The sequence below is a fragment of the Peromyscus californicus genome, unplaced genomic scaffold (assembly GCF_007827085.1).
Source record: "Peromyscus californicus insignis strain IS unplaced genomic scaffold, ASM782708v3 Scaffold_13__1_contigs__length_99412109, whole genome shotgun sequence".
Lineage (NCBI taxonomy): Eukaryota > Metazoa > Chordata > Mammalia > Rodentia > Cricetidae > Peromyscus > Peromyscus californicus.
The window spans coordinates 53898120-53903773 of NW_026294424.1; the positions used below are offsets into that span (position 1 = coordinate 53898120).

At 36.2% G+C, this 5654-nt stretch overlaps 1 pseudogene; it reads left to right on the forward strand.

Annotated features, from left to right (window-relative positions):
* The first annotated feature begins 915 nt into the window (after positions 1–915).
* Positions 916–1313, forward strand: LOC128108879 (40S ribosomal protein S15-like; annotated as a pseudogene).
* Positions 1314–5654: the final 4341 nt, after the last annotated feature.

Consider the following 5654-nt stretch of genomic DNA (forward strand, 5'->3'; position numbering starts at 1 on the left):
CCTACCAAAAGCAATCTACAGATTAAATGTAATCCCCCATCAAAATTTCAACAAAATTCTTCACAGAACTTGAAGGGACAGTTTTCAGCTTCATATGGAAATATAAAAATTTAGCATAGCTAAAATAATAAAAGAAATAATAAAAGAATTGCTGAAGGCATTACCATCTCCTATGTCAAATTGTACTACTCAGCAATAGTATAAAAATACTGTAGCCTTGTCACAAAAAGTGATGTGTTCATAAATGCAATGGACTAAAAATCCCAGACATAAGTACATGTACCTTTGGACACCTGATTATTTATAAAGAAATCAGAAATACAACTTTAAAAAAAATCGTCTTCAACAAATATTGCTAGTCAAACTGGATAGTTACATGTAAAAAAATGCAAAGAGATTCACACTTATCACCCTGAACAAAATTCTATTACCAATGGATCAAAGACCCCCAAATAAGGGTAAATCCACTGAAGCTGATTGAAGAGAAAGTAGGGATTACCCTTAAAAGCATTGGCACAGGAAAATACTTCTGAACAGATGACCTGCAGCACAAGCACGGAGGAGAGCAGTTATTTAGGGAACCTCATAATCCTGAAAATGTTCTGTAAGACAAAGGACATAGTCATTCAACAAAACAGTGAGACACAGAAAGAGAAAAAATTGTTTTAAACAACTATTTCGTCTGATTGGGGGCTTGTATCTAAAGAATATAAAGAACTAAAAATTTGAAACTGGACATTTAGAAAGCAAAAATCCCAATTAAAAAGTGGGATACAGATCTAAACAGAGAATTATCAGAGAAAGGAACACAAAAGAGTGAGAAGCACTTAAGGAAATAGTCATCACCCTTGGTCAGGAATGAAATGCAAGTCAAAACTACGTGAGAGACACTGCCCACTCTTCCTTTTCCAAGGATCCACTGTTATGACTGAAGTGGAGCAGAAGAAGTGGACCTTCCACAAGTTCACCTACTGCTATGAGAAGTTGTATGGTACTAGGCAGAGGTGGCGCCTGAACCATGGCCTTTGGCAGCAGCAGCACTTCCCAAATTCCTGAGAAAGGCCAAGAAGGAGGTGCCACCCATCGAGAAGCCTGAGATGGTGAAGTCCCTCCTGAGGGACATGGTCATTCTTCTTGAGATGGTAGGTAGCATGGTAGGCATGTACAATGGCAAGACCTTCAATCAGGTGAAAATCAAACTGAGATGATCGGTCATTACCTGGGCAAGTTCACCATCACCTACAAGCCCAGTGAAGTATGGCCAGTCTGATATTGGAGCCATGCACTCCTACTTCTTTGTCTCCCTCAGGTAGCTGTGGCCAAGAAGACTCATGCTTATAAAACAAATGGCAGTTCATGCTGAAAGGGATGTGGATTATGGGGAACACTCGCCCAATTCTGGTGTGTATGAAAAGTTGTATAGTCACTATGGATATCAGTGTAGTAGATTCCTAAGGAAGGTGGGAACCTACCTCTAAGTCTAAACATAGAACTCAAGGTACATACCCATGGAATGCTTCATCCTACCTGAGAAACTCTTGCTTTATCATGTTCATTGCTGCTCTAGTCATAATGGCCAAAAATTAGAAATGGCCTAGATGTTTTTCAACAAATGAGTGAATAAAGAAAATGTGATACATTTACACATTGAATATTAGCCATTAAAAATTACCTCATAAAATTTACAGGTAGAAACATGGAGCTAGAAAAAAAATCATTCTAAGTGAGGTGACCAGATCAGAAAGACAAATATGGTATTTATTTACTTATATGTAGATTTACATGTAAATTGTTTGAGAAGCAAGCTGCAACCTGTATAGGTCAAGTAGAGGAAGGGAATGGAGGACATGGATCTACCTAGGAAGGGTAAGTAGAACAGATAATGTGGATGGACAAGGGGGTGCAGAAATGGGTGTATCAAACACGGAGGTGGAGGGGAGAACTGGATGAAGGAGGGAATATGGGTAGGGTTATCTAAAACCTGAGCGCATTTAGAGGTCATATTAAAATATACAGTAGAAGCTTCCTGAAATATATGTACATATGAAAGTAAATGAAATTACTAAATAATGGGGGAGACTCAGGCCCAACTGGACATATCTCATCACCAAATAAAGTTTCTTGCACCATAAATGGTGTGGTGGCTTGAATAGTTATGCCCCCATAGACTCATATGTTTGAATGTTTGGCTCATAGAGTGTAGCACTAATAGGAGTGGTGGCATTATTGGAGTAAGTGTGGCATTGATGGAGGAAGTATGTCACTCTGGAGGCTGGCTTTGAGGTCTCATATGCTCAAGCTATACCCAGTGTGGGACACAGATCTCTTCTGGTAGCCAGCTTAGAGTCAGCATAGGTCTGTGCCAGATGGGGCCATATGTCTGAGAGGAAAAGTGGACACAAAAACCCACCCATAACCCATTGCCATCTCCAATTGACAGTGCTCACAAATGAAAAAGTTAGTTCTCTCCAATGAAGTCTCACTGGGGATACAAACCAATCTTAAGGGATAATCCAATGCTCAGCAGGAGATATTGAATACAAAACAAAATCAATGGTGTCTTGGGAGGTTCCTTGGCTCATAATAATGAAATGGGGCATTTTTAAACTTTTAGTTCATTGCATTTACATTATGCCTTCAGGTTTCTGTCTTAGGGGTTCCTTTGTGTGCAAAGATGCGTGTCTCTGCATGTGTATGTGATTTTCATACTGTTTGTGGACCTCTTCCTTATGTTTGTTTTTTAAATCTTATTCTAAATTGATTTTATTTTAACATATTTTATTTTGTTCATTAGATTCTAGTTTTTTTGTTTTTTTGTTTTATCATGAGAAACAGAAAGTGTAGTATTTGTTGGGAGGGAATGATCTCAGCTTAATATCAGACAATGCTGTGAGCACAAAAACTCTATATATCTAGAGAGACTTTTGTCATAAAGGAGAATTTACCCATATTAAATTATTTATGCATTTAAATAGAGTACACATAGATATATACAAAGTCATTATTATGATCTTCATATTTTGGAAACCATTTCTAAAACTGAAAGCTCAAGGTATTCTTCCTAATATCTCTAATAAATGACACTAGTCAACAATAACCTGTGAATTAGCCTACTGAGATCCAGGTTTCCATTCACTCTACCAAACCATTATGTATTTTCAAATACCAAGGAGATATTCAAATAAAATTGTCTGCAATAAAGCAGTTAAAACACAGTCAATAGAGGTAGAGATGATACTTAAGAATAGTTATAAAATCACACATTTAAAAGTCTCCTCTTCTGTGAGGAAATTTTTAAACATGGGTGGAGCAAAAATTTCACTAAACAAAGAAGCTTGTAGTTTGGAATAAAATATCTGTAAAGATAAGAAGAGCCTGGAAACTAGCCTAACTAAAGCAAAAAAAAAATGTCAAAATGATTACAATTGATATTTGCAAGTTATATTTCAATCATCAAAAAAGATGTGTCCCATGCTTAGTCGTGAAATAAAATATTATGTTGTTCTGAAATTAAGATTTTAAAACAGAAGCAAAAGAGCATTAGTCTCCTGCTGCTAAATATGCATCTAACCTTTTTCAAGGTCTCAGTCTTTCATAGAACAAGATGCAATATAGAGGTCAAGCCTGGAAAAAACAGGAAAGACAAACATCATTTATTTTCTAATGGAGACTATTTGTTGCTCGACCAGTGATGCAGTGCTTGCCTTATGCTGACATACAGGATCTTACGACTTATATTGAAAGGCTGGCAGAAGAAAATAATAATGGGTAGTTGTGCATAGTCTTGAAGGATGGTAGAAGCGTCAGAATTCCATTGTCCTTGCTGAATAAATCACTCTCGCTTATTGGAATCTACTTTAGAGGAAAGTTTTGTGCTGAACATCAGGTGGAGCCTGATGGACACGGATTTAATATTACCTTTGGGAGGTTATTCTATAGAAGCACCATCAGAGGGCTTTCATATTTCTGAAAAATTAACATCCAGATGGTTTGTAAAAGTGTGTGTAGCTCCACAAAGTCTTACAAGTAAAGCCATGGAGCCTTTGCACAATTCAGCTTTGTTTTTATTTCACTTTAATTTTCCTTATTATAAAAGATTACATTTGTTACTTTTCCTCTATAATAACTAAGGTCTCAGATGTAGCAAAGTTGATTAAAATCTAAATTTTGTGACTTATTAGTTACATCCAGGTATTCAAATTTGTTATAGCACTTTAATTTTCTAAGAGATTAAAATGTACAAAATTAACACCTAGAGAGAATAGTAACTATCAGTTATTAGAGCACAAACTGTACATGCTTTAAAATACTTCTAGTTAATTACATATTTTAGTAAGGACTTCCCTACCTAGTTTCCTAAAGCTACATTCATCTCTGTATTTTCATGTGAATTTTGATGTCAGTAAAGTGAAAATTGAAATCAAAGGTCAGCTTTCAAGGTTTCACTACAAAACAAGGGATGTTCATTAAATGGGTTAAAGTTAGAAGGTAAATATTGGTTTATTATAGATCATTTGATTTTTCCCTCATATGCCTATTTCACTTGGGACAGGAAAGAGATACATGAACTAATGATAAACAATCCCCTTGAGGGTTGAATTTATCTTCAAAGTGCCATGTACATACAAGTGAGGGTTCCACATTGATATGATCAATCCTCTGCCTCATTAGGTCTAGAATGAAACTTATAACAGAACATGAGAAAGAAATCAACTGTTTTGTTAATTTTGATACCGAGTAATCAATGAAATTAAAGCAAACAAAACTCTCACTGAAGTTACTGTTGATAAAATATTCCACATCCTTCCAGCTATTTCTGCAAAGTCATATGTTTCCTCTGAGAAGGTATGACTAAGTGCATCAGTGCGATTCCCATCGTTTAATAAATGTGATCTGTGTGAAAAGGTTTTTGCAATGATATCTCCGCCAACTTTCTATAATAATAAAGGTTACTTGTAATGAAAGAAATATTATTGAATAAATATGCTGTTCAAGGCACTGTGTTTAAAACTAGTAATGTAATTTCTCTTCTCCAAGAATTTAATTGAAATAAAAATGATAAGGAATACACATTGTTAAAGAAGGTGTGTCCCTGGGTAAGGCTTTCATGTTTCAAAAGTCACTCCATTATATATGAGGCTTTTTCTTTGGGGCCACCAATCAGCTCCCAAATAATGACACAGAGACTTGTTATTAGTTTATTATTAGCGTTAACATAGATCTTTCTTTGCTAGCTCATTTAACTTAATCTGTTTCTCTTTATTTGTGTTTAGCCTCGGGGCTATTGACCTGTCCTTACTTTCTTGCTGTGTTTATGTCCGGCTGGTTGATGGATGCCTGGTTTCTGGCCCTGGGCCTGTTCCTAGTTTTCTCCTCCTTCTCTCCTCTCTCGCGTGTAGATTTCTCCTCCTACATATTCTCTCTCCCTGTCAGCCCCATCCATCCTTTCTCTGCATTGCTGTTGGCCATTCAGTTCTTTACTAGATCAATCAGGTGCCTTTGGCAGACCAGGTGAAACAAATGCAACATGTGTTTACATAAACAAATGCAGCATAAACAAAAGCAATACACCTTTACATACTTGAAGTAATATTCTGCAGCATAAATAAATGTGACACATCTTTGCCCATAATATTTCACAACACCATTACCCA